This window comes from Xyrauchen texanus, chromosome 22, assembly GCF_025860055.1.
Source record: "Xyrauchen texanus isolate HMW12.3.18 chromosome 22, RBS_HiC_50CHRs, whole genome shotgun sequence".
In the NCBI taxonomy this organism is placed as follows: Eukaryota; Metazoa; Chordata; class Actinopteri; order Cypriniformes; family Catostomidae; genus Xyrauchen; species Xyrauchen texanus.
Genome location: NC_068297.1, coordinates 884,918 through 899,917, shown reverse-complemented (window position 1 = coordinate 899,917; position 15,000 = coordinate 884,918). Strand labels below are relative to the sequence as shown.

The 15,000-nt window shown below is 46.3% G+C and overlaps 1 protein-coding gene across 6 annotated transcripts in view; it reads left to right on the top strand.

Annotated features, from left to right (window-relative positions):
- Positions 1-15,000, top strand: part of LOC127662374 (apoptosis regulatory protein Siva-like) — a 66,492-nt gene that overhangs the window by 26,882 nt on the left and 24,610 nt on the right. The gene's annotated exons all lie outside the window — the stretch shown is intronic.

Genomic DNA, 15,000 nt, shown 5'->3' with positions numbered 1-15,000 from the left:
TGTGATGTGATGAGCTCTTGTTGTGATGTGATGTGCTCTTGTTGTGATGTGTTGTGCTCTTGTTGTGATGTGATGTGCTCTTGTTGTGATGTGTTGTGCTCTTGTTGTGTTGTGATGTGCTCTTGTTGTGATGTGATGTGCTCTTGTTGTGATGTGATGTGCTCTTGTTGTGATGTGTTGTGCTCTTGTTGTGATGTGTTGTGCTCTTGTTGTGTTGTGATGTGCTCTTGTTGTGATGAGCTCTTGTTGTGATGTGATGTGCTCTTGTTGTGTTGTGCTCTTGTTGTGATGTGATGTGCTCTTGTTGTGATGTGATGTGCTCTTGTTGTGTTGTGCTCTTGTTGTGATGTGATGAGCTCTTGTTGTGATGTGATGTGCTCTTGTTGTGATGTGTTGTGCTCTTGTTGTGATGTGATGTGCTCTTGTTGTGATGTGTTGTGCTCTTGTTGTGTTGTGATGTGCTCTTGTTGTGATGTGATGTGCTCTTGTTCAGATGTGATGTGCTCTTGTTGTGATGTGTTGTGCTCTTGTTGTGATGTGTTGTGCTCTTGTTGTGTTGTGATGTGCTCTTGTTGTGATGAGCTCTTGTTGTGATGTGATGTGCTCTTGTTGTGTTGTGCTCTTGTTGTGATGTGATGTGCTCTTGTTGTGATGTGATGTGCTCTTGTTGTGTTGTGCTCTTGTTGTGATGTGATGTGCTCTTGTTGTGATGTGCTCTTGTTCTGTTGTGCTCTTGTTGTGATGTGATGTGCTCTTGTTGTGATGTGCTCTTGTTGTGTTGTGCTCTTGTTGTGATGTGATGTGCTCTTGTTCTGTTGTGCTCTTGTTGTGATGTGATGTGCTCTTGTTGTGATGTGATGTGCTCTTGTTGTGTTGTGATCTTGTTGTGATGTGATGTGCTCTTGTTGTGATGTGATGTGCTCTTGTTGTGTTGTGCTCTTGTTGTGATGTGATGTGCTCTTGTTGAGATGTGTTGTGCTCTTGTTGTGATGTGATGTGCTCTTGTTGTGATGTGATGTGCTCTTGTTGTGATGTGCTCTTGTTGTGATGTGCTCTTGTTGTGATGTGATGTGCTCTTGTTGTGATGTGCTCTTGTTGTGTTGTGCTCTTGTTGTGATGTGATGTGCTCTTGTTCTGTTGTGCTCTTGTTGTGATGTGATGTGCTCTTGTTGTGATGTGTTGTGCTCTTGTTGTGATGTGATGTGCTCTTGTTGTGTTGTGCTGTGCTCTTGTTGTGATGTGATGTGCTCTTGTTGTGTTGTGCTCTTGTTGAGATGTGTTGTGCTCTTGTTGTGTTGTGTTGTGCTCTTGTTGTGATGTGATGTGCTCTTGTTGTGATGTGATGTGCTCTTGTTGTGATGTGATGTGCTCTTGTTGTGATGTGCTCTTGTTGTGATGTGATGTGCTCTTGTTGTGATGTGATGTGCTCTTGTTGTGATGTGATGTGCTCTTGTTGTGTTGTGCTCTTGTTGTGATGTGCTCTTGTTGTGATGTGCTCTTGTTGTGATGTGATGTGGTCTTGTTGTGTTGTGCTCTTGTTGTGATGTGCTCTTGTTGTGATGTGATGTGCTCTTGTTGTGATGTGCTCTTGTTGTGTTGTGCTCTTGTTATGATGTGATGTGCTCTTGTTCTGTTGTGCTCTTGTTGTGATGTGATGTGCTCTTGTTGTGTTGTGCTCTTGTTGTGATGTGATGTGCTCTTGTTGTGATGTGATGTGCTCTTGTTGTGATGTGATGTGCTCTTGTTGTGTTGTGATGTGCTCTTGTTGTGATGTGATGTGCTCTTGTTGTGTTGTGATGTGCTCTTGTTGTGATGTGATGTGCTCTTGTTGTGATGTGCTCTTGTTGTGTTGTGCTCTTGTTGTGATGTGATGTGCTCTTGTTGTGATGTGATGTGCTCTTGTTGTGTTGTGCTCTTGTTGTGATGTGATGTGCTCTTGTTGTGATGTGATGTGCTCTTGTTGTGATGTGCTCTTGTTGTGATGTGATGTGCTCTTGTTGTGATGTGCTCTTGTTGTGTTGTGCTCTTGTTGTGATGTGATGTGCTCTTGTTCTGTTGTGCTCTTGTTGTGATGTGATGTGCTCTTGTTGTGTTGTGCTCTAGTTGTGATGTGATGTGCTCTTGTTGTGATGTGATGTGCTCTTGTTGTGATGTGATGTGCTCTTGTTGTGTTGTGCTCTTGTTGTGATGTGATGTGCTCTTGTTGTGATGTGATGTGCTCTTGTTGTGATGTGATGTGCTCTTGTTCTGTTGTGCTCTTGTTGTGATGTGATGTGCTCTTGTTGTGATGTGATGTGCTCTTGTTGTGTTGTGCTCTTGTTGTGTTGTGCTCTTGTTGTGATGTGATGTGCTCTTGTTGTGATGTGATGTGCTCTTGTTGTGTTGTGCTCTTGTTGTGATGTGATGTGCTCTTGTTGTGATGTGATGTGCTCTTGTTGTGTTGTGCTCTTGTTGTGATGTGATGTGCTCTTGTTGTGATGTGATGTGCTCTTGTTGTGTTGTGCTCTTGTTGAGATGTGATGAGCTCTTGTTGTGATGTGCTCTTGTTGTGTTGTGCTCTTGTTGTGATGTGATGTGCTCTTGTTGTGATGTGATGTGCTCTTGTTGTGTTGTGCTCTTGTTGAGATGTGATGAGCTCTTGTTGTGATGTGATGTGCTCTTGTTGAGATGTGTTATGCTCTTGTTGTGATGTGATGTGCTCTTGTTGTGATGTGATGGGCTCTTGTTGTGATGTGATGAGCTCTTGTTGTGATGTGATGGGCTCTTGTTGTGTTGTGTTGTGCTCTTGTTGTGATGTGATGTGCTCTTGTTGTGATGTGATGTGCTCTTGTTGTGATGTGATGTGCTCTTGTTGTGATGAGCTCTTGTTGTGATGTGATGGGCTCTTGCTGTGTTGTGATGTGCGCATGTTGTGATGTGATGGGCTCTTGTTGTGATGGGCTCTTGTTGTGTTGTGATGTGCTCTTGTTGTGATGTCATGTGCTCTTGTTGTGATGGGCTCTTGTTGTGTTGTGATGTGCTCTTGTTGTGATGTGCTCTTGTTGTGATGACATGTGCTCTTGTTGTGATGTGGTCCTGCTGTGATGTGATGTGCTCTTGTTGTGATGCCATGTGCTCTTGTTGTGATGTGGTCCTGCTGTGATGTGATGTGCTCTTTTTATGATGTGATGGACACTTGTTGTGATTTCATGTGCTCTTGTTGTGATGGGCTCTTATTATGATGTCATGTGGAGTGGTGGTGGTGTAGTAGTTTAAAGCACATAACTGGTAATCTGGTAATCAGGAGGTTGCTGGTTCGATCCCCACAGTCACCTCCATTGTGCCCTTGAGTAAGACACTTAACTCCAGGTTGCTCCAGGGGGATTGTCCCTGTAATAAGTGCACTGTAAGTCACTTTGGATAAAAAGCGTCTGCCAAATGCGTAAAAGTAAATGTAAATAAATGTCATGTGATTTTGTTGTGATGTCATGTGATTTTGTTGTGATGTGATGGGCTATTGTTGTGATGTCATGTGATAGGATGGGTTCTAGGACCCTGCGCACAGCTCTCACTCGAGTCTCTCTGCACTGCTGCAGTGAGGAACAGTGAGGACTGACTCGTGCGAATGAAAACAATTGTACCTGTTTACTGTGGAATGAAAGTGTCAGCTGAACCAGCAAACTCATCCACAACAATGTTCCGGACACACCTGTGATAGTCTGGCGCGGTAAATTCTACTCTTTATTCTGTTTTGATGTGAATTACTGTCGCACAGTCACTGAAGGAGGATTGACTGTGTAAAATAGATGCGGTTATTTCTCTCACAGCTTCAAAGGCCTGTAATAAAACAGTACGTCTCTCGTATTAAACTGATCTGAAGACGGTTTAAAGAAAGTAGTAGTCATCATCTGGTTAACACTGATAGCTCTAGTCTTTACTCATCTGTGGTTTTATTGTCTGTAATCATCTGTCAGCTAAATATCACTTCAGGCGCGTGCACGAGAAGGCTCAGTGTTATAATGATTTTATCTGTCTGTCTGTCTGTCAGTGTACTGTATGTGTCTGTCTGTCTGTCTCTCTGTCAGTGTACTGTATGTGTCTGTCTGTCTGTCTGTCTCTCTGTCAGTGTACTGTATGTGTCTGTCTGTCTCTCTGTCAGTGTATTTTATGTGTCTGTCTGTCTCTCTGTCAGTGTACTGTATGTGTCTGTCTGTCTCTCTGTCGGTGTACTGTATGTGTCTGTCTGTCAGTGTACTGTATGTGTCTGTCTGTCTCTCTGTCAGTGTACTGTATGTGTCTGTCTGTCAGTGTACTGTATGTGTCTCTCTGTCAGTGTACTGTATGTGTCTGTCTGTCAGTGTACTGTATGTGTCTGTCTGTCTGTCTCTCTGTCAGTGTACTGTATGTGTCTGTCTGTCAGTGTACTGTATGTGTCTGTCTGTCTCTCTGTCAGTGTACTGTATGTGTCTCTCTGTCAGTGTACTGTATGTGTCTGTCTGTCTGTCTCTCTGTCAGTGTACTGTATGTGTCTGTCTGTCAGTGTACTGTATGTGTCTGTCTGTCTCTCTGTCAGTGTACTGTATGTGTCTCTCTGTCAGTGTACTGTATGTGTCTGTCTGTCTGTCTCTCTGTCAGTGTACTGTATGTGTCTGTCTGTCAGTGTACTGTATGTGTCTGTCTGTCTCTCTGTCAGTGTACTGTATGTGTCTGTCTGTCAGTGTACTGTATGTGTCTCTCTGTCAGTGTACTGTATGTGTCTGTCTGTCTCTCTGTCAGTGTACTGTATGTGTCTGTCTGTCTGTCTCTCTGTCAGTGTACTGTATGTGTCTGTCTGTCAGTGTACTGTATGTGTCTGTCTGTCTCTCTGTCAGTGTACTGTATGTGTCTGTCTGTCTGTCAGTGTACTGTATGTGTCTGTCTGTCTGTCTCTCTGTCAGTGTACTGTATGTGTCTGTCTGTCTGTCTGTCTCTCTGTCAGTGTACTGTATGTGTCTGTCTGTCTCTCTGTCAGTGTACTGTATGTGTCTGTCTGTCTGTCTCTCTGTCAGTGTATTTTATGTGTCTGTCTGTCTCTCTGTCGGTGTACTGTATGTGTCTGTCTGTCAGTGTACTGTATGTGTCTGTCTGTCTCTCTGTCAGTGTACTGTATGTGTCTGTCTGTCAGTGTACTGTATGTGTCTCTCTGTCAGTGTACTGTATGTGTCTGTCTGTCTCTCTGTCAGTGTACTGTATGTGTCTGTCTGTCAGTGTACTGTATGTGTCTCTCTGTCAGTGTACTGTATGTGTCTGTCTGTCAGTGTACTGTATGTGTCTGTCTGTCTCTCTGTCAGTGTACTGTATGTGTCTGTCTGTCAGTGTACTGTATGTGTCTGTCTGTCTCTCTGTCAGTGTACTGTATGTGTCTGTCTGTCAGTGTACTGTATGTGTCTGTCTGTCTGTCTCTCTGTCAGTGTACTGTATGTGTCTGTCTGTCAGTGTACTGTATGTGTCTGTCTGTCTGTCTCTCTGTCAGTGTACTGTATGTGTCTGTCTGTCAGTGTACTGTATGTGTCTGTCTGTCTCTCTGTCAGTGTACTGTATGTGTCTCTCTGTCAGTGTACTGTATGTGTCTGTCTGTCTGTCTCTCTGTCAGTGTACTGTATGTGTCTGTCTGTCTGTCTCTCTGTCAGTGTACTGTATGTGTCTGTCTGTCTCTCTGTCAGTGTACTGTATGTGTCTGTCTGTCAGTGTACTGTATGTGTCTCTCTGTCAGTGTACTGTATGTGTCTGTCTGTCTGTCTCTCTGTCAGTGTACTGTATGTGTCTGTCTGTCAGTGTACTGTATGTGTCTCTCTGTCAGTGTACTGTATGTGTCTGTCTGTCTGTCTCTCTGTCAGTGTACTGTATGTGTCTGTCTGTCAGTGTACTGCATGTGTCTGTCTGTCAGTGTACTGTATGTGTCTGTCTGTCTGTCTGTCTCTCTGTCAGTGTACTGTATGTGTCTGTCTGTCAGTGTACTGCATGTGTCTGTCTGTCAGTGTACTGTATGTGTCTGTCTGTCTCTCTGTCAGTGTACTGTATGTGTCTCTGTCAGTGTACTGTATGTGTCTGTCTGTCTCTGTCAGTGTACTGTATGTGTCTGTCTGTCTGTCTCTCTGTCAGTGTACTGTATGTGTCTGTTTGTCTCTCTGTCAGTGTACTGTATGTGTCTGTCTGTCTGTCTCTCTGTCAGTGTACTGTATGTGTCTGTCTGTCAGTGTACTGTATGTGTCTGTCTGTCTCTCTGTCAGTGTACTGTATGTGTCTCTCTGTCAGTGTACTGTATGTGTCTGTCTGTCTGTCTCTCTGTCAGTGTACTGTATGTGTCTGTCTGTCTGTCTCTCTGTCAGTGTATTGTATGTGTCTGTCTGTCTCTCTGTCAGTGTACTGTATGTGTCTGTCTGTTAGTTTATCTGTCTGTCTGTATTTCCTTCTGTCTTCTCTCTGTTTGCATGTCTGTCTGTGTGTGTGTGTGTGTGTGTGTGTGTGTGTGTGTGTGTGTGTCTGTCTTGAAGTTTATATGATTGTTTGCCTGTTTGTCTGTCTGTCAGTCTATATTTTTGTCTGTCTGTCTGTCCATCTTTCTTTTAGTCTGTCTGTCTGTCTGTCAGTCAGTCAGTGTACTGTATGTGTCTGTCTGTCTGTTGGTGTATCTGTTTTTCTGTCTGTCTGTCTGCCTGCCTGTCTCTCTCTCTCACTCTCGGTGTGTCTGTCTGTCTGTCTGCCTGCCTGTCTGTCTCTCTCTCACTGTCGGTGTATCTGTCTGTCTGTCTGTCTCTCTCACTCTCACTGTCGGTGTATCTGTCTGTCTGCCTGCCTGTCTGTCTCTCTCACTCTCACTGTCGGTGTATCTGTCTGTCTGTCTGTTTGACTGCCTGCCTGTCTGTCTCCCTCTCTCTGTCGGTGTATCTGTCTGTCTGTCTGCCTGCCTGTCTGTCTCTCTCTCTCACTGTCGGTGTGTCTGTCTGTCTGCCTGTCTGTCTGTCTGTCTGTCTCTCTCTCTCTCTCTCTCACTGTCTGTCTGTCTGCCTGACTCTCTCTCTCTCGCTCTCACTGTCGGTGTATCTGTCTGTCTGTCTGCCTCCCTGTCTCTCTCTCTCTCTCTCACTGTCGGTGTATCTGTCTGTCTGTCTGCCTGTTTCTCTCTCTCTCACTGTCTGCCTGTCTCTCTCTCTCTCTCTCTCTCTCTCACTGTCGGTGTATCTGTCTGTCTGCCTGTCTCTCTCTCTCACTGTCGGTGTATCTGTCTGTCTGCCTGCCTGTCTCTCTCTCACTGTCGGTGTATCTGTCTGTTTGTCGGTCAGTGTATCTGTCTGTCGGTTTATCTGTCTGTCTGTATTACCTCCTGTCTGTCTGTATTTCCTTCTATCTTCTGTCTGTCTGTGTGTATGTGTCTGTCTGCAAGTTTATATGATTGTTTGCCTGTTTGTCTGTCTGTCCGTCCATCCATCTTTCTTTTAGTCTGTCTGTCTGTCGGTTTATATGTCTGTCTGTAAGTCTCTCTTTCTGCATGTGTGTCTGTCTATCTGCATGTGCGTCTGTGTGTGTCTGCATGTGTGTCTGTCTGTCTGTCTGTCTGTTGGTGTATCTGTCTGTCTGTCTGTCTGTGTTTGTCTGTCTGTCAGTTTATATGATTGTTTGTCACTTATGAATTTAAGAGTCTGTGTCAGAATGAAGCTCCCTATGTAGACGGCAACCTAGCTCACTACATTTGAGATCAGCGGCCCTTTAGGCCCCTAAGGACCCTCATCTGCATTTCTGTCTGAGCTCGGGTTGTTGTAATCATATTACTTCCTGTAAAGCACGCACCCCGCGATCAACACGTTTGTGTTTATTTACGATGGTGCCAGTCTTTAAAGTCTTCTTCGTTTAGCACAGGAAGTAATGCCTTCTGCAGCACATCCCATAATAACTTTATGTGATTAGATGGGATGTTTAATTTAGACTGCTTTAGTTTAATGACTAGTAATCGGTCTGATTTGAACTCCATGCTGTTCTCCTATAGGTGACCTGTGACAAGAGGCTTAACGCTGGCCGGAACGCTGCGTTTGACGCTCTGGATAGACAGACGGTCTTCGGCGGGAGAGCATGGCGACGACAGACGTGGCGATGTTGATGGAGTATGTGTTTGTTGTATATGTTTGTGTGTTTTTCATTCGGTTTATTATTAAAAATATTAATTATAATGCCAAGCCGGTTCTCGCCTCCTCCTCTCCCATTAACCGCTTTACATTGGTGCCGAAACCCGGGATGGAGGAGGGATGCCCGTCGCGGAGTCCTCAACACTGCCGTCCACCCAGGGGAGCGTCGCAGCCGTCCGCCGGGGGACGGAGTAGCCCAGCTGCCCGGACGCGGGGAATGGCCGCCGTCCGCCAGGCGAGTCGGGACTGGACTCCACGACCGTCTGGAGCGATGGAGCCGCTGACAGGGGCGGAGGAGTGCCCTGCCGTCCCCCAGAAACGCGGAGGGGTCGAGAGGACTGGCGTCCGCGAGGGGAGGAGGGAAGCAACTCCCCGACTGCCTGGAGCGGTAGGGCCGCTGCCAGGGGCGGAGCAGTGTCACCACGAGTCGCCAGGAACGCGGAGGGGCATTCTGTCTGCCGGGGGTCGTAGGTCTGACTCCGGTCCGCCCGGAGCGGAGCGGCTGCTGTCCGCCTGAGAGGGTGGAGACGTGATGGAGGACCATGCGACGGTGCATCTCTGTCGCGTGTTGGCCTTTATCCCTCGCCTATATGGTTTTGTTGTTGTTTTACCCTCCTGCCTCCTCCCAGGTCGAGAAAGGCGAGGAAGACCCGCCAGCCGACAGGGCGCAAGGCACCCCCAATGTATACTTATTTTGGCTATTTTAATGGCTATTTTACATGTTTGTGTTAGGGCCAGTGAAACTCTGAAGCACTGGCCCAACCGGGCCCGACCGGGCCTGTAGAACAAATCCGTGGCATTGAGCCGTGAGCCATATCGAGAGCCCCATATCTCTGGGATTTAACCATACTGGGCATTAAAAGTGAGGATGCAAAAAGGAAAGTTTGTTCTGAACCAGAATCTACAAGGATATTAACATATTTGTAATACTTCTTGAGTTATGTGCACTGAAACTTTGGAAAAACGATGCAAAAATGTGCCCCTGCCCATTTTTGGACTCGCACCATTGGCATATGAAACAAGAGGTGCTGAAGTTAACTGATATATTTAGTTATAGACCTACTTATCTCTGTGTAAAAATAAAATGATGACGCTGACACCATTCTTGGGACAGTTCTTTGACCTGTAGTTTTGCTCCAAAATCACAGGTGCAAATGCTCATTTTGACATATGGCTGTTTTCATGACATTGGTTTGTATTTGGCCAATGATAGGCTGATATATGTCTGTGGCTGATACATCAATGCATCCCTAGATAGTTTTCGATCCCATGGTGATCCCAACGTGCGTTAGCTAGCGTCACCTCGGAGTTTATCTGTAATTCTTTATATTATTATTGGAGTATTCTGTATCATTTCATTCTGAGAGTCAATCAGGATGCCCCGTTGTCATGGCGCCGGCATCTGTGCAGAGTGAAATGCCACCGTCCGTCGCCCTAGGCCAGATCAAAAGGCTTCTGGTGAATGGGCGAAGATGTCACGTCACCGTCAACTCACCATCTGCCATCTCATAGACGGTGTGTTTACTGCGTTTGACCCGCTCTCGAAGCGCGCTGTCCAGTGCTGTAACGTCCAGACACCAGAACCGGGTGAAATCTGACGGTGTCTGTCCGGCTCAAGAGTTTTGCAATGGAAAGGAAAATGAGAAAAATGCCTAAATGTCCTGAACAATATTTGAGTATAACAAAACACTTTAGTTTATTGTTTAATGTACAAGTATTGATATAGTGCCATTTAATTGCGGTCATTGTGCATTTTTCTATAAATATACTGTAGTTTAAAGGAATATTCCGGGTTCAATACCGGTTTACTCAATTTATAGCATTTGTGGCATGAAGTTGATTACCACAAAATTAATTTCGACCTGTCCCTCCTTTTCAAAAATAAACAAATAAAGCAAATCTGTGTTTAAGTGAGACACTTGCAATGGAAGTCAATGGGTTAAACTTTTGGGGTGTTTAAAGGCCGAAATGTGAAGCTTATAATTTTATAAAATAACTTACATTAATTCTGATAAAACTTGAGTATTATTGGAGCTGTAAAGTTGTTTAAGTCATTGTTTTTATGGTTGTTTGAGGGTGTACGGCGTTACGTCGCCATGGCAACGAAGTTGTTAAATTGGCTATAACTTTCCACAGATGCGATTTTATGACAGTAAAATCATGTTAACACACATATTGTTTATGTCTTGTGTCTATAGTTTTGAAACAGTATTTTAACATTTATGGATTGAGAAAAAGGTGTTTTTTTTTTGGGGGTAAGTAAATCAACATTATGCCACAAATGCTGTCGTTTGGACTTAACTTGTTTTGAAAGCAGAGTATTGCCTTAACCGCGCCAATCCCCCATCCGAGGAATTTCGTTCATGTTATAGTTATAATTCTAATAAAATAACGGATAGTTTCGATCCTGGATGCTGATTGGTCAACAGCCGTGCTGTATTCGTAAATAAATTCGTAATTTGTGACTGCATGAAATTGCCAATTGACAAATCCACCATGAAAGCGAAGACCACTGCGGTTTACACGAAATCCTGTCCTTAGTCCACTATTCCTCTAATGTTACATGGAACTACATGCACATGTACAGGCTCATTACTCACTAGACCTTTGACTAGGAAGAGCGTTCCCATGTGTCCACCACTACATGCATCTCTTTTCCACTCTCATGAAGATCTGGCTCTACCCATCACTGTCCAAATGTGACAGCTGAGCCGTGCCGTGTGCTCGAGTGCTCCGGCTGTAAGGGCCAGCAGTGATGCGCGGCCCCCCGGGTGCAGAGCCCGACAGGCCCCTGCTAAATGTGCTGGAGAGATGTAAATTGCCAGAGCACAGCTGTCAGAAGTGTGTGTGTGCGCAGCAGCAGGGCATGCTTCTGTCTGCGTATCTGCTGCAGCAGCAGCGCGCCCGCTGTGTGCTTACTTTTCTGTGCCGAAACCTCCTGCTCTGCAATTGTGCCGCAAGTCCGGGCCATTTCCTCAACTTTACTCTCTCTGCTCTTGATCAATCGCCTCATCCTCTTCCTCCACAAGGAAATGTCCTGGACATATTTAACCTCAAATCAATACGTATATGAAATTATAATATGCATAAGAAAATTCAAGGACCATTAATATTTTTGTGACATGATTTTCAAGACCCTTAAGCACATTTTACTGTAATGCATCCAGACATCATGGTCCGGCCACGCCCTCCTCCTCATCACTCTCCTCTGGAGGGGAGACACTGCCCTTCCGGCTGTTCTGTCAGCCGGTGGTCCACCCCGCCTCCTGCGAACCTGGGGGAGAGAGACGAGGGGAGAGAGATTGAAGAACTTGCTCCCGGACACGCCGACGCCTGGTCCTCAACCGCTCCTCCGCCGTGTGGCAGACGCCAGCTCGCTCCTCCAGCCCCTGGCAGAAAGCAGCGAGTCCTCCGGCCCCTGGCGGACAGCAGCGAGGTTGGTTGCTAAGGAGACCTGACTGGAGTCACTCACCACATGCCCCACCGAGAGCGAGAACCACATTATAGCGACCATGAGGAGGTTACCCCATGTGACTCTACCCTCCCTAGCAACCGGGCCAATTTGGTTGCTAAGGAGACCTGACTGGAGTCACTCAACACACCCTGGATACAAACTCATGCCTCCAGGTGTGATAGTCAGCGCCAATACTCGCTGAGATACCCAGACCCCCCCCCCAACCCAGACTAAAATTGTCTGATTGTTTTATCCAAACCTGAAATGGATTTCACTCTTCTTGTTCTCTTCTCAGGTGGTAGAGCGGGTCGGCCACTAATCGCAGGGTTGGCGGTTTGATTCCCGGCCCACACGACTCCACATGCCGAAGTGTCCTTGGGCAAGACACTGAACCCCAAGTTGCTCCCAGTGGCAGGCTAGCACCTAGCATAGCAGCTCTGCCGACATTGGTGGGTGAATGGGTGAACTGGACACAGTGTAAAGCGCTTTGGTGATCTCTAAGGTTAAAAAAGGTGCTATAAAAGTGCAGACCGTTATTTCACTTCAAACCGGAATGGTACACCAATACTACTTTAATATTCCATAAACAAACAAACAAACTTGCCTATCCCGTTGGAACCCATGCAAGCATCTGTATGGATCGCTGGAATTTTGCATTCCTGTTTGTTTGTTTTCTTTGCGCTATTCTAATAAACTTATCCATGGAGGGCTTGTTTACCGGAACGAAAGGGGGGGAATCTACAACACAAAAAGCAGCGGAGGGGGAAAAACTTCCCACAGTGTCGCTATGGTAATCAGCAGGTGCCTCTGGCCGGCGAGAAGAAGTGAAGCCTTTCTTATGAGCGTGAGAACGAGCGGCCGACCCCTCTCTACCCCCCCAGTGCCTCCGCTCGCCCCCTTTTCTCTCATAGCTGTGGCAAAACCCGCCCCAGAGGCAACAGTGGTGGCTGCCAAACGCGCCGTCTGATCCAGCTGCAATGAAAAACCCCATCAACAAAAGACGGAAAGAAAAGGCAGAGAAAGATGGAGAGACCGCGGAAGAGTTTAAGCTCCTGGTTGCCATGGGAACGCGCCAGGATACGGATGCGGGGACCGGGAAATGAACTGTTTAATTTAGGCGCAACATTTACCCCCTTTAACAAAGGTATTTTTTTTAAAATAATCATCTTAAGACACATTATAAATCAAGTTGATCGGCCTCTAAATTCGGATGAGCTACTTCAAAGCAAAGTTGTTGTACAGTGACTATAAACGCAGGAAGCCACTTGCGCCAATTTAAAATTGAGTTTCTCACATGTTTGTTTTGGACACTTAGGCCACGTCCGCGCAGCTACGTTGACTCCTCTCATGCCCGCTGGAACGTCACTGGGCTGGGTAAACATATTGACATATTTGCATTTGAACGGACGCAACATTTTGCCTTCTCATATTTTTGTCACGTTTGGTGGCATTTTCGCTCCCAGCGCTGGTTCCTTTCTGACCGTGGTGAGGAATGCCTCTTTGGACCTCTGGTGTACCGCTGGCTCATTGATATGCAGTGGACGGGTTGGCCGGCACAGCTGCAGGATACCCGCTCGCAGGGGTCCCAGGAAAAACCAACAAAAGACCACCCCCCCTCCCACTCCCGGTTTTCAGAGAGTTTAATTCCCTAAATCCTCCAGCTCTCCTTAAATGTCTCCTTTCTCCTCTCAGAGCCTGTCACCCGCGTTTCCCGTGCTCTCGCGCGTCCTGAGGCATGAATGCAGCACCCGTAGGAAGTCCCGGGAACTCACAGGAAGTTCTCCCACTGGGTGTGGGGGCACGGCATTCTCACACGCTTGCTTTCATTTGCCCTTTCACAGTTGTCTTCCTCGTGTGTGAAGAAAGAGTAGAGAGAAGAAAATTATTTTATTCTTGAATGTGGCGCCTGATTCGTTAAATAGTTTTACATTTTTTTACACATGTTCTCCGTGCATATTTTTGTTTTGTCGTTTGTATATTTCTAGTTCTACGGGGTGTCTCGCCATATTTTTTTTTATTGCATTATTTAATTTGTGAATTTGTTCTCCCAATGATGGAACGCCCGATTCCCACTACTTGTGCAGTCCTCGTGTTGGCATAGTGGCTCTCCTCAATCCGGGTGGCAGAGGATGAGTCTCAGTTGCCTCCCCTTCTGAGACCATCAATCGGCGCATCTGATCACGTGACTCGTTGTGCATGACACCGCGGAGACTCACAGCATGTGGAGGCTTCATGCTACTCTCCACGATCCACACACAACTCACCACACACCCCATTGAGAGAACCACTAATCACCACCACGAGGAGGTTACCCCATGTGACTCTACCCTCCCTAGCAACCAGGCCATTTTGGTTGCTAAGGAGACTCACAGCATGTGGAGATTCATGCTACTCTCCGCGATCCACACAAAACTCACCTGTGATTTAGGGTTACCCAATGGGTTACCCCATATGACTCTAACCTCCCTAGCAACCTGGCCAATTTGGTTGCTAAGGAGACTCACAGCATGTGGAGGCTCATGCTACTCTCCGCGATCCACACAAAACTCACCTGTGATTTAGGGTTACCCCGTGGGTTACCCCATGTGACTCTAACCTCCCTAGCAACCAGGCCAATTTGGTTGCTAAGGAGACTCACAGCATGTGGAGGCTCATGCTACTCTCCACGATCCACACACAACTCACCACACGCCCCATTGAGAGAACCACTAATCACCACCACGAGGAGGTTACCCCATGTGACTCTAACCTCCCTAGCAACCAGGCCAATTTGGTTGCTAAGGAGACCTGGCTGGAGTCATTCAGCATGCCTTGGACATGCACAACACAGCACAACACAACACATAAACTCCCTGAAACCCATTCGTATACACGTGGGTGTCGCATCGTCACCGAAACTAGGTGACGATCGGACTAGACGGTCGTCTGTGAGATAAGCTCTTCCTGTTTCTTCAAAGTGTACTTTGATTAGATCACTTCAGGAAGTGTTGAGCGTGAGAAAGAGGATGTGAGGTCGAGAAAGGAAACGCTTTAGCATTCAGAATAGAAAGTTGCAAGGTGAAAGAGACCAGGAAGTGGCCAAGCGGATGTGGGAACGTTGAGAGCCACAAGACGTGCGTTTGTGTCCCGTGAGAGCATGTGAAAGGAGAACGCCGTCTGTTAAGGCTGGGAAAATATGATGATTATCATTAAATCGATTCTTAAATACCAAGATGGATCTTTTAATCTATGCAGAAACACATTGTGGCGCTTTCAGACCTGTAGACCGTTTGCTTTGTTCCGAGACAGGGACTAAATTGTTACAATGTTGCATTTTCTAATATTCTATGTCAATAAAAGTCACATGTGAGCAAGCTGCCCCCTTATTGGCCACTATGTTCTCTGTTCCAGGATTATGCTCATACATCG